General features: G+C 41.6%; 1 pseudogene; it reads right to left on the reverse strand.

Annotated features, from left to right (window-relative positions):
• Positions 1-490: 490 nt before the first annotated feature.
• Positions 491-13,309, reverse strand: LOC131401759 (eukaryotic translation initiation factor 3 subunit J-like; annotated as a pseudogene).
• Between the last annotated feature and the right edge of the window lie 267 nt (positions 13,310-13,576).

Consider the following 13,576-nt stretch of genomic DNA (forward strand, 5'->3'; position numbering starts at 1 on the left):
ATGAGGTGTAGATCATACATTCCCTGTGGCAGATTAACTAAGAGGGAGGGAAGACAAGGAGGATGGAGGGGGAAAGACAATGACAGCTACCAACGTGGCAATATGGACTAGACCATCTCCAAGAACACTCATCCCTTGTAAATATTAACTGTCATTGTAATAATAATGATAAAATAACTACTTATTTACTTTTTTTTTACTTACTACTTTTTGTTAGGCACTTCATATATATATACATATACATATATAAAATATATCATATACCCATAAATATTGATAAGTTTTTCAAGAACCTATGAGATGGGTATCGGTAACCCCTCCACTTTGCCTTACAGCATTCATGGCCCTTTCTCTCAGTTCTCCTTCCCTCTTTTTCCCTACCCAAAGTCCTCTTCAGATATCTTGAACATCCAGCTTTCCCCACCCCCACAAGGTCCTGGCGTCATCCTGGCTGAGAGCTGTGAGGTCAGAGCCATGGAGCCATCATTTCTCACATCATCCAGAAGGGTGGCATTAGGGACTTTAAACCTTTAGATTCTTCTGTCCACTGTAGGACTGAGCTTGGGACTTTCAAGTCCTCAGAATGGATCAGCTGCAAAACCAAAACCGAAAGCCAAAAACAGATGCAAGAACAAAAACCTTCTTTTGCTAATATTACCGTCTCTGATGGCATAACTTGCTACCAGAGGTGAGAGGAGAAAAGGAGTGAGGGGGGTAATAAGTCTTGCTTCGAGCACATTATCTTCTCTTTTTTTGTAAATGAGAAATGAAGTCTCAGAATAGTTAAACCGGTGGCCAAAACTGGTAAGTGGGGGAAACGTGTTTTGATTTGGGATCTATTGGACTTAAAAGGTCAGAGATCATATGCCGTGTACCTTCTCTTGGCTTCTATTTCCATTTGTCAACTCACAGGTCTTTGAAAATCCTGTATCAATGAACCAGTTGTGACCCTTTTACTGCCAGTGTCTCTGCACGCCCCAGATGCTTAAGTTGTTGCTGCATGAATGTTAGCGGTGGGGAGAGGTGGCTCTGTATATGGCGGGAGAACCATATAGCGCAGGGAACCACAAGTCTGTCTCTAACACGGGAGAAAGAGAAACAAGCCCTATCAACTGAGAATGTGATTGACTCAACTCTTTCTGGCTAGAGCTGAGTTAGGTTTTCCAAGCAGAGGCCTTACATTCCGTTTCCTGATACCCAGCACCATCCCAGGGAAACACATGGTTATGCTACGACCTGTAGAAGACGAAGACCAGCTGACTGTGTCTCAGGGAAGGGGCCTTCGTATGGGGCCTGGGCTGCGTCCTCCCCTTCTTTGCTCTTGGGATGTCTGAGTGGCTTTCACTACAGTAATGATATTTTCACATCCACATCCTCTCCCTTCTATCTCTTCCTTCCCTTCACCTGCATCCAAATCCCTCTGCCTTGGAGTGGGAATTAATGAACGACTCCAAACATCTGGCCAAAGCTATCTCATTCCACTCTTCTTTGACTCCGCTACTAACATATGTCTGGAGCAAAAGGCAACCTGTCTGTGCCTTACCACTATGGAAAAGGAGGAGAATTAAAGGGGAATTTTGAGAGGATGCTGGAACCCGCAGATAAAATATCCTTAAGCCTAAGGGCAATTGTGCATCTCCTGTTTTCTTTTCATTGGGAACAGATCCTGTTTTTTATCCTGGTTTGTGTTCCCCTTTTTCCTCCTAAATTGTCTTTAATAAATGAAATTGCTGGGCCGGCCTGGTGGTATTATGGTTAAGTTCGCGCGCTCCACTTCAGTGGCCCAGGGTTCGCAGGTTCGGATCCCCGGTGCAGACCTACACGCTGCTTATCAAGGCATGCTGTGGTGGCGTCCCGTATAAAGTAGAGGAAGATGGGCACGGATGTTAGCCCAGGGCCAATCTTCCTCAGCAAAAAAGAGGAGGATTGGCAATGGATATTAGCTGAGGGCTAATCTTCCTCACTCAAATGAATGAATAAATGAATGAATGAATGAATGAAGTTGCCATGACAAAGACATAGGGCAGATTTGGTACTTCCCAGTCAGCTGTTTGGATAGTTGACTGCTGATGCAAAGGCACAATTTATCAGTTACTAGGTTTGTCTCAAGTTTGGAAAGAAAGGATGCAAAGCAAAGGTACAAAACAAACCAAGAGAATTGTCAGGAGACAGAAGGAGAGGAGGAACCTGAATTTCAGTGAAACACAAAACACAAAAAACCCACTGAAGAACTCAAATTAAAAATCTACATCCAGTTGGTGGTGTGGATAACATGTGGGCTGCTTTTGTATTCCCCGTCTTGCATAACAAACTCCATATTAACTTATGTTTACAGTCTAGGATCTATTGTGCTGATCTGGAGAGTGAGTCGAAGGAAGAGCTTTTAAAAGCCTGCAGGTTAAATTTCTTTACCTCATAAAATCCTAAATCAGAATAAAAAAGGAGAGAGGAAAATAGAATTAGTGAGCGAGGGCTGAAATTTGGGGGAAAAGTTGACAGAAAATTAGGAGGTAACAATAGCAGAATAGGTTGCCCTAGATAGCAGCGTTCCTTGACGCAGAGGAGAAAGATGGGTGAAGAGAATCTTTAGGCTGCTGATTGAGATGAGTACAGTGTAATTGTCCCTTTGGGACTTCTTTAAGAGCCTTAGGACCATCACTTTTCAAGGTCCTTTTAATATTATTATTATTATTATTATTATTGTGTGTGAAGATTGGCACAAGGTAGCCAAATTTATTTGGCTATCTACACTTACACAAATCATTTCACATGTGGTAGATGGCTCAAGTCATATTCAAAACCACAAGTCTCTTTGGTTTCATTACCATGTATCTAGTTTTTTTAGAAAAAAATCAAATATATATTTTAACCTCCCTGTTTCAAAGTGTTCTTTTTAAGTCCTCACAAAAGTGATTTTATTAAATTAAGTGCTTTATAAAACACTGCAGATGTCATAATTGTTAACATAACAATTCACCAAACTGTACTGAACTGGTACAGTTTGCTGAGCATGTTTCACGGGGGAAAGGAAATGCCAAAATCTGGGTAAAGTCATCCCATCACAGCCTGGGAGAATAAAGGAGATTTTGTTTTCCAGACACTTCAATCAGGCCAATAAAAAGATACAGAGTTTCTCTCCTCCATCTGAAATGCTCCATCATTAGAAATATTCTGATAAATAAAAACTAGACGGTCAAGACACTCAGGAGATTCCATAACTTGTGATGCGATCATGGTTTACTTTCAGCTTCGAAGTTGGAGGGTTTTGGTTATGTAATTTTTAATTATCAAACTCATGGCTTTTCAGTAGTAGTGTCTTCACTCTGAAATAAGCATTCTTCTTCACAACATGTTTTTTAAATCCTCAAGCTCAATTTTGATACTAGGTGCACACCACATGTCCTTTGTGAGAACTGCTTTTCTTGATAAGTTATGAAGTAGTTCAAGGAGGCATGGTTAAGGCTGAATGGTGATAGTAAATACTACACAATTTTTGGTCCTATTGCAACCTTTGTTTCCAATGTAGTGACACTGCTGCTGTGGAATCAGATAGCGACAATGACAACGTCTTCAGGGTTTTTTTTTTAAACAATGATTTAGTAGCAACTGAGCTTCCAGATTTTAACTCCTTGGCAGCAAGATCCTACACTCTCGTTCTCACCTTGGCACCTAATTGTCCAGGTGTTAAGTAGCCAGCACAAAGGTATTGCACTTCGGATTGTAGCATTCGGCAGAACTGAAAGGAAAGGAATTGTGCTATATGTTGAAGGGATTGTGCACAACAAAAAGAAGACACCAGGAGAAGATTAAAACGTCACATGAGGTCTTCAAAACCTTGTACGTCTCCTCCACCACGACCATCACCATAGTATGCCAGACTTACTTTCTTGGTGGCTCCAGGAGCCACATCTTCTTTTCGCTTCTCTTGCTACTTTTTTGTCGCTGTAAAGCCCAGTCAATGAATTGGTAATCTTTTTTAAGTCATCAATTTCCAAAGAAAAGCATGTATCTCCATCTAAGGACTCAAAACCTTTGCATAATATAGTGCCTTTTCATATTGTGTAATTTTATTTCTTAGTAACTTTGCACAATCCATGAGGTCATCTCTTGAAAATGGATGCAGAGCATTGACTCCATAAGCTCTGTTATTAAGACCAAATGTTTCTTTTGCTAATTTGAGGTCTGACTCTTTCTGCAATATCTTTAGTCAAGCCTCCGTTTATCTGCTAATTGTTCTCTGATGTTAGCACGTTAGGTTCTTCCAAACTCTTTTTATTTTTTCCTGTTGCTGCTGTTTCTCTTTGATTTTCTCTCTTTTTTCTTTTCTGAAAACTTTACTTCTGGTCATACTTCGCTTTCTTTCCTTTCACATCATCATTGTCATCCCATTTATTCTGACAACTGTACCCCTGCCTTCCCAGCTGTCCCCACCAGTGTACTGCAGGCCCCCATCGTCTGCACAGGGCTCCACACATAGCACGTCTGCATCCAACCTGGAGTCCCCAATGACCCCTCCCACTCAGGATGACAGTCGCAAGTCTAGGTTGTTACCTGTACTTCTGACAGAGTGGCTATAAATCAGAGCCCTGGCTTCTTGGGTTTGATTAATTTGCTAGAGCAGCTCACAGAATTCAGGAAACATTTACTCACTAGATAACTGGTTTATTACAAAGGATATTAAAGGATACGAGTCAATAGCCAAATGAAGAGATACATAAGGTGAGGTCCAGAACAAAGGAGTTTCTGTCTCCGTGGAGTTTGGGGCTCAGCATGGTGGCACGTGGAAGTGTTCTGGTTTCTCAAACTAGAAGCTCTCCAAATGTGGTCCTTTTGGGTTTTTATGGCGGTTTCATTAGATAGGTATGATTGATTAAATCTTTGGCCAGTGGCGATTGAACTCAATCTTCACCGCCCCCAGAGGTTAGGGGGTGATGGGTGGGGGGGATGGGTCTGAAAGTTTCAACCCTTTAAGCACATGGTTGAGATCACTGACAACAAGCTCCCATCCTTAGGTGCTTTCCAAAAGTAACCTCATTGACATAACAAAAGACACATTGATCCCTCTCATCACTTAAGAAATTCCAAGAGTTTTAGGAGCCCTGTGCCAGAAATGCAATGAAGACCAAATATATATTTCTTATTATAAACCACAATATTGCATGCTGAGGCTGAAGAAGGTCTTGGCCAGCCAGGCCTATCAGCATCCATACCATTGGGCAGGTGATGCTCAGGAGCATTCACACAGCAAAGTAGCTGGTTGAAAAGATAGCAGAAAAGATGAGGCTGGACTCTGCAATATATCTAATGTCACAATGGGGCATAAATTTGGCAGAGTTCTATGGGACATAAATATCAAGGGTGAAGGAAGGAGGGTAGTTATCAGGGTAGTCAGGAACAGAAGGGAGGAGACTTGGGAGATAGAACATTCTGACTGCCAGTATAGAAAGGCATCTTGTTGAAGCAGGAAGTCATCCCAGAGCCTGAAGATTCCTGGGCCCCTGGGCAAGAACAGAATTTTGGTAAAGGATACCTGGTGAGAGAGTGAATGAGGGGGAGATTCAGTCAAACTCAAATCAGCAGGCATTTATGGGGTTATTCCCTGATTTAAGGCTGCATTTAGGAGTTTTGTACAACAAAATGACTCCTATATGATTCACATTCTTAAAGAGATTATAATCCATAAGGAGAACCAGAGACCCTACAAGTGTTAAGTCAGATTTCAAGTGTTGAAACGAAAGCGACGTACATTACTGAGTACTATGTGATGACAAAGAAATGTGCTATTCCTTGGGAAAGCAGACTCTTGGTTGACAGGTAAGATCCAATGACTATTCTTTCACAACCATCGCTCTGGCAAAACCCACTGAAAAAAGAAAGGCCAACACTTAAGAAAACACAGTATTCATGAATGTGAACACACACACGGAGGTCCTCTTAATGTATTGTATGGGTTTACAAAATCTGTCAGTCAACTTTCTGAGTGCCCAGTAGGTACTATGCACATGATGGGGAGGAAGAGCATGGAGGGAGGGCAAATAATAAATCTCTTGAGTCTGACCACGATCCAGAAGAGGCAGACACCTGCGAGAGTGACGCAGGTCCAGGAGTCTACTAAGCCACTAAGGCACCATTTGCACTGCTGCTGAAAACGGACGCTTGTAAAATGTGCCATTACCACCCTTAGGGGATTAGCGCTGAGTGTCGTGTTTGAAAATGGGAAGAAGGGTGAGGAGAGGACTGATAATAGTCTGCTCTTCTACTTGTAAGATCTGTGGGTTCCTGAGGCTAAGAGGGAATTAAAAATGTAAATTAGACTATACAGCCATTCACTCCAAGCTGTGAGGAGTGCAACTCTGGGCAGATTGTTGAGAAAGTATCCTCCACTGAAAAGGAAGGCCCCAGCCAATGCATCTCCAGTGCTAGCCTGGAAGAAGGAGCAAACCAGATGGTCTTGTGTTTAAAGCCCTTACAAAGAGATCTAGGTTACCAGACAGCTGATAGGAGAGAGGGGTGGGAGGTGGGGCAGGCACAAAATGACTATAATCTGGACCCCCATTTAGAGGTATTCAGACCAGTGATTGAGGGCTGTGACCAGAACTTTCCTGATAAGCAAGAGGGGTATCTGTGGGACTTGAGGCTCTGAATATGTATGGTCCAAATTTCTTTGTGTGGCTGATATCTGACTGGATATTTATTCTTCTAGATTACACATTCTGACTCTGAGGAACAAAGGGCTGGCGAGAGCTGCTCTCTGGTGCTTAATAATTTGAAGGAATTTACATTTCAATGCAGCCTTGTGCTACATTTCTCATACAACCTCTCCCTCTACTCCCTACTTGCCTTTCCCTCCCCCTAATTTCTCCTGATGGAAAGAACAGACCACTCTCCCAATCTGGGAAAGGAGGTGGGGAGAAGGGAAGAAGGAGAAAATCATAGAGACATCATGGGAGGGAGGAGATTTATTGATATTCCACTTAGAATTTATTCCTTCAGAATCCTATTTATTTTATGTTTATAAATCATACATTACCAAGTACAATGAAATCTCCCCAAAACCCAGAGGGTTACATGGTGTTCTCTGTGATTTGACAGAAGAAACAGAGGGAGAAAATGAGTAAGAAGTGAAGGGATGGGAGGGGTTGGGGATGGAAATGGGTAGCCCTGGAGAAAACTCTTCCCAAGGAATAGCCCATGTCTGTGTGGCTTGCTTTATGAGGGAGTGTGATCCAAATAATTTCCTGTGTCTTCCCACCACTGTCTCTCCCTCTCCTCTCAGGGGAAAGGATACATTGTCAGGTAATTAACCATCACCATTACAGAAAGTACTTCACCAGGCAGAAGTGTGAAAACACATTTACACCTGATGTAAATGGGATAGGAGATTTTACTGTTTGAGTGACACCGGAGGAGCCATAAAGTGACAAAGATAAAGTCATCCATGGTTAGGATTCCAAGATCTTAACAGCTTACATTCTGCTTCTAAAATGAGCTACCCTCTCTCCCTTCACAGAGCTGCCACAAAGTGTGTGGTGACCGGTAGACTATAGGGAGCTTGGGGTATAGCCCAGTGGACACGGTAGTCCACCTGGGCTTGGCAGCCAAGCTAAGACCCTACATTAGTAAATTTAGGGTTTTATTCTGCTATTGTTAGTGCAGTTATTCAATAAACTTGAAGATGTTTAATCTGCACCATAAGGTACTGTTTGTGCCCTCAGCAAGCATCCTGAGATACAAGTACACAACCATAATACAGGGAGATGTGACAAGGAGGTCATGAAAGCATGGAAGAGGCAGTCCCAGAATGCTTCATGGAGGAGGTAACATGTGACAAGCTCTGGAGAATGAGGAGAGGCTTGTTAGGTGAATGGAACAGGAAAATGCAAACACACAGAAGGCTGAAGGTAGTTTGGGTTTGTGTGGTGCATGGTTTGGTAGGTAGAAGAGGGTTGGTACCTGAGGTTATTTTAGTCAGTAGGACAGGTTTCTGGATATACCACAAAAATAACTTGGATTTTATTCAGTATATAAGAAATTTTTATAGGAACAAAGAAAGCACCAATCTGTGGATGGGGTGGGTAGGAAAGAATGGAGAAAAGGAAAAATAATTCCTATATTCACCAGGATAAAAGTATGGAAACCTTGACACAACCCTCTTTAACCTCAGGACATGTAGATCTCGGTTTCCTCTCAGCTGAAGGAAGAGGGAAATCAGTGGCTATAATTTTCATACCCATGAAGATATTCTGGTTAACTATTGTTATCTCTGACCAGAACCTTCTCAATAAAGGAGAAAGGGCATCTGTGGGACTGGAGGCAGAGCCTTGAGCACCTCCCCCTGTGATGTTTAAATCAGTTGCTATGAGAAAAAGCAAACCTATAAATTTATCTGCCTCTCCTCAGATTCTAGATTAAACCCATCTAAATCCTCACTGTAGAAGAAGATGTGATTCACACTCTATGCAAGTCTGAGGGGCATTATTAGGTCTGTCGCATCCTAGAAGTTATAGCTATGATTCCAACAAGCTGGGGGGCGGCCCATGAAAAGACGAGATTCCCAGGGTGTATGGGGGGCATGTCTGGGGCCAATGGACAATGATGTGGGCCCTTAACTAAATGTTATTTGATGTCACAGAATTTAGACATACACAATTACATTTTTGGTCCACATTTTTTATCAACTATTGAGAGAGGAGTGTTAAAAAGCTTTATTATAATTATAGATTTGGCTTCCTCTCCTTTAATTCAGTTAGTTTTTGCTCAGGAGATGCAGAACAGGCTTCTTCTGACTTGTTCATAGGAAAGGTTTAGGTGGCAAGGTTGAAAAATATGAGCCCACTAATGTTTTGCTGCTAGTTTTCTTTCCTTATTTTAGATTCAGGAAAGTCCGCAGGAAGTTTTTTATTTCAGATGATGCTCTATCTCAAATTTTAATTTACTTAATTATAGATCTCCTTAGTCAAGAAAAAGGCTGTGCTTGATTAATGAGTTCCTCACCGGCTTAACAACATTAACCTACAGTTAGAAGTAAAATCAATTCATTTATTTAGCAATTTAAGAATAGATGAAGTTGGCCCCTGTGATTGCCAAACAATTGTAACAAACCAAAGATGAAAGTGAAGATTCCTGTTTTCCTGTTACACATGAGTGTTTTTACTCTTTAAGGGCAGTTTTTTTCTTTCCAGAGGAAAAAAATATATATATACAGATTCCTTAAAGAAATATATTAATCATATGTGTTTAGCTTTCTTTACTTAATTTTCTCTCTTCCTGATGTTAAAGTACCCTTACTACTAAGGAAACGATTATTTCATTTCAAACACTGTTAGGGTTATCCTGCCATGCAAACTTTTGGGTTGTCTTCTCAGCTTCTAAAGTTTCATAAACTGGAGAGGCTTCTAGCCTGAAGGAGTACTAGTTTCCTGTTTGTATATTGATGGGCCGGGTTGAGTCCTACATATAGTCGCCAACCAATAAAACTCAAAGAAGGAGGTGGTCATATTGTTTGCACTTCTTAGATTCATATCAAAAATTACCTGTTTCTCAAGTCATTTTGCAGATTCACTTATGCATTCATTCATGTAAACAAACATTTCCTGAATTGTTGCTATGTGTGTGGCATATGGTAGCCGGAGGTTCTCCGAGCGTGGTTCCTGGACCTGCCTCATCAGCATCACTTTGGAACTTGTTAGAATGAAAATCCTTGATTCTGACACCAGACCTACTGAATCAGAAACTCGAGGAGGTGGAGCCAGCAATCTGTTTTAACAAGCTCTCCAAGTGACTCTGATGCAGCTCAAGTTTGAGAACCACTGTGCTAGACAATGGGGTCAAGATAATGATGAATAAGATACAATCTACGGTTCTTGTGTCCAAAGAGCTCAGAATTTATGATGTGAAATGAGAAATCTCAGGGTCCTGAAGATGAAATATTTTACCTATCCATGGTCTCACTACCAGTTAGTAGTAAAGACTGTCTTCTGAAGGCCAATCCAGGGGTCTTTATATAACATCATGTTGATTAGCCATCTCTTGCCCTTCCTTCTACCCCCAGTTCCTAACTTAAAAATCATGTATACTTGGGTTGATGTAGAACTGACTTCAAAGAAGTGACTCTGGGCAACTGATGGATAGCAAAGGTGCGTTGTGGTTACCAGAGCTTATGAGGAATTCTTTCCTCTCTTCCAGTCAGGTGCTTGGACTGGTAGTAAGCCAGTTAGTTGGTCAGTAGGTGTTTGTCATCACTGTGCACAGGGAACAAAAAGTATATCATCCTTTTGGTGGCCTAGGACTGGGTGCATAGAGGAGGAAACAGTTCCTGCCCTTGAAAAATTCACACACACCCATTTTGAATTTATAGAGGAACAAGCCTGACCCTTGACAATAGCAAGGGCAAGATAATATGTACAGATAAATTCAGCATTGTTGAGGGATTTCAAATTCTAGCGCCAGAGCCGGGAGGGCGGGGGTTCATCACCCCCACTAACTCACTGGGCAATTTCTGCCTCATTTCGTTAGACAGAGGAGATTGTTACCAGAAAGCCAGAAAGGAAGGCGCCATCTGGGACTGTACGCACTTCCAGACAGATGGCTGACTCTTCCAGTCCTGTTTTATTTCTGGCTGCGGATCACACACCCCACAGCTCTACTGTAGAAATGAGATGTGACGGGGCACGGGATGTTGTCAGGGTGTGTTTTTCTTTTTCTCCTTTTCTTTTTTTCTGGAAACTTGTGGTAAAAATAAGACTTGACGATCTTCCTGTTTTTATTGTTGTTTTTGAGTTAAGCTGTTGGTTGGCAAAGTGAAGGACTGATGGACCCCCAGAATTGGAGATGATGTGCAGGGATGTGGCAGAAAGCCAAGCTAACTTTGAGGCTGCTGCTCCATGGAAACTCTTTGTCAGAGTATGTGCGAGTGTTGTCAACCTCGGGATGGTTGAGAATTGTGACACACTTTAAAAGTCCAAGGTAGTCCAGCCAGACTGGAATGCTTCACTCTGATCCATTCTGTTCCTACCTGCTTCCCACACCAGACTGCCCCTGCCCTACCACTAACTCCCTTCATGCCAGACAGGGGATAGATGCCACCACGAGCAGAGCAGTCATAGTCTGTCTGCTTTCAGCCTTCTCAAAGCCCTGGGTTTTAGAGTCTGGGATTTGAGGGTTTGGCTGGGAGGTTCGTATAAATTAGGAGACCCCACTGCCAAGAGTTGAGACAGTTAGAGCTATTCCTCAATCTAGTTCCATAGTATAAGGCATCAGCTTATTCAATAAATACTTTTGAGTGACTATTGATAAAGTACTACATTGTAAAAATATAAAGAAGTAAAAGCCAATAGTTCCCTAAAGCCAATAAAATGTACCAGGAAGAACCTTGACACCAGATTCTGACTAATTGGTTTTGTGATTTGGGACAAGTGACTAAACTTGTCTGGTCCTCGATTCTTCACCTATAAAAGCATTCAATATTACTACTGCCCCTCCTCCACCCTTCCCCCAGGACTTATCTCCCATCTGTAACCCTTCAGTAATTCTCAGTCTTTGGGGGTTCATATGAGCCATCTGGGAAGTGTGTTAAAATGCACATTCCTAGGTCCAGAGAATGTAATGCAGTACATCTAGGGTAGGATTCAGGAACCTGCATTTTTAGCATGACCTGATATAATTCTAAAATAGGTCACCAGTAGGCCATACTTTGATAAACTCTGCTTTCACACTTTTCCAGATTTATGCACCCAAGTTTAGTCAATGTTTTTAAGTCTTTCTCTGAGCTCCCACAGCATTTTATTTAAACTTCTAAATAGTACTTATTACGGACTTATTGGCATTATGATAGGGATCAGAAAAAGAGTTAAGCCTTCAGAACCATTTATTAACTTGTTTATTCAACAATTATTTATTAAACATTTACTATGTGCAATGAACAAAACAGAATCATTATGGCATTTACAATCCAATGGATTGAGACAGAAAATAAACTCCACTAAAATAATAAGTAAACAATATATGTTAGAAAGTGATAAGAGGCATGGAAAAAACAAACAAGCATAAACAGAAAGCAGAGCAGTGTAAGAGGATTGGGAATGCTGAGGTGAGGGGCCAGTTGTAGTATTAAATAAGGTTTAAATGTTAATTGTATCTCTTAAAGGTTTTATTTGTCCTTGAGCAAGTCTTTAACCACTTAAAAATATCAGTTCTCCACCTGCAAACTGGGAATAAGCAATCCCAACCTGCAGAATTGTGAGGTTTAGAAAGAATGTAATACCTGACTTTATTCAATTAAGAAACACATCTTTCTTATCTATCCTCTCTCAGCCTATAAGTTACTTGAGGGCATATTCACCTTTGTATCCCAAGCTCTTACCAGTACCCGGCATATGGTGGGGACTCAGTAAATGTCAATGGTTGAGGTAACCAACTATTAAATACCGAGGGAGGAATACATATGAAGGGTACTTACTCATCAGGGCTCTGAGACTCACAGCATGGGTCTTTCCAAATGGGATTCACTCTCTGAAAGAAGTTAGGTATTGGTATGGTCATCATCACATTGTGATTGTGAGTTATGGTCCGAGTCAGATCTAAATGAGAAATTCTCGTGATGTCGTCAGGTTACTAGGAAGGTTTCCAGGAATTCCAACAGGCTCTAGTCTTTTCCTCCATTTCCTAACAGAATGATACTGAAATACTAGACGACAAAGGGCCGTCTTGGCTATTCTAAGCCAGAACGGTACTTGGGACACAGAGTAAGGCTGAAAAGCCATACTCTCTTCTGAAATACTTTATCTTCTGGATCCTAAAGATGTCATCAATTCTAGGATGTGCCATGGATAGAGTATTTCCTTTTTGAGAAAAAAGTGCTCCTGTATTAAACATACACATTAACTGAAAATATATCTTGATTGTGGAAACCTTAGAACGTAGAAAAATGTACAGCTTAGAATGGAGAGACTTGAGTAATAGGAGCCATATATCCCGAGTGCTTGGGTCCCTGTCACGCTGGAAGCAGAGGCAGTGGTTCTCAGCCTCTCCTGTTCTGCCCAGCCCTTTACCTCCTCTTCTTCCTTTTCCTCCTCCACTGGGCTGTCACTGTGTCAGCCCTTCCCTTGCTGAAGCAGGACCTGGAATTGCTTCTCAACGAAAAGGAGATGAGGGATGCACGAGAGGCTGGCAAGTGCTTTGATACCTTCCAAATGTCTAAGAAATCATCATAATGATCATAGTGAACAATTACTGAGCTCTTATGAGCCAGGCTCTGCTCCAGGACCTCTAGGTGCGTGACACTACAGTCCTGTGAGGTGGGCACAGTCATTCTACCTACTTTACTGATGGGGAAATTGAGGCATGGAAAGGTTAAATAATTTATATAAATACAACTAAGGAGTGAAGCCAGGAATACCCATATCTATCTGATAGTCCAGAGCTTATCCACTAAACCATACCGCTACTCGATAAAATCTTGTCTTTATTTAAAGAGTAGTTCCAGTAAAATTAGGGGGATGATATGGAATAGGATTAGCAGGGGGCTAGTAGAGCACCCTCTACAGTAAATGACCCCAACGACATTGCAGAAAGGTAG

The sequence above is a fragment of the Diceros bicornis genome, chromosome 4, assembly GCF_020826845.1.
Source record: "Diceros bicornis minor isolate mBicDic1 chromosome 4, mDicBic1.mat.cur, whole genome shotgun sequence".
Lineage (NCBI taxonomy): Eukaryota > Metazoa > Chordata > Mammalia > Perissodactyla > Rhinocerotidae > Diceros > Diceros bicornis.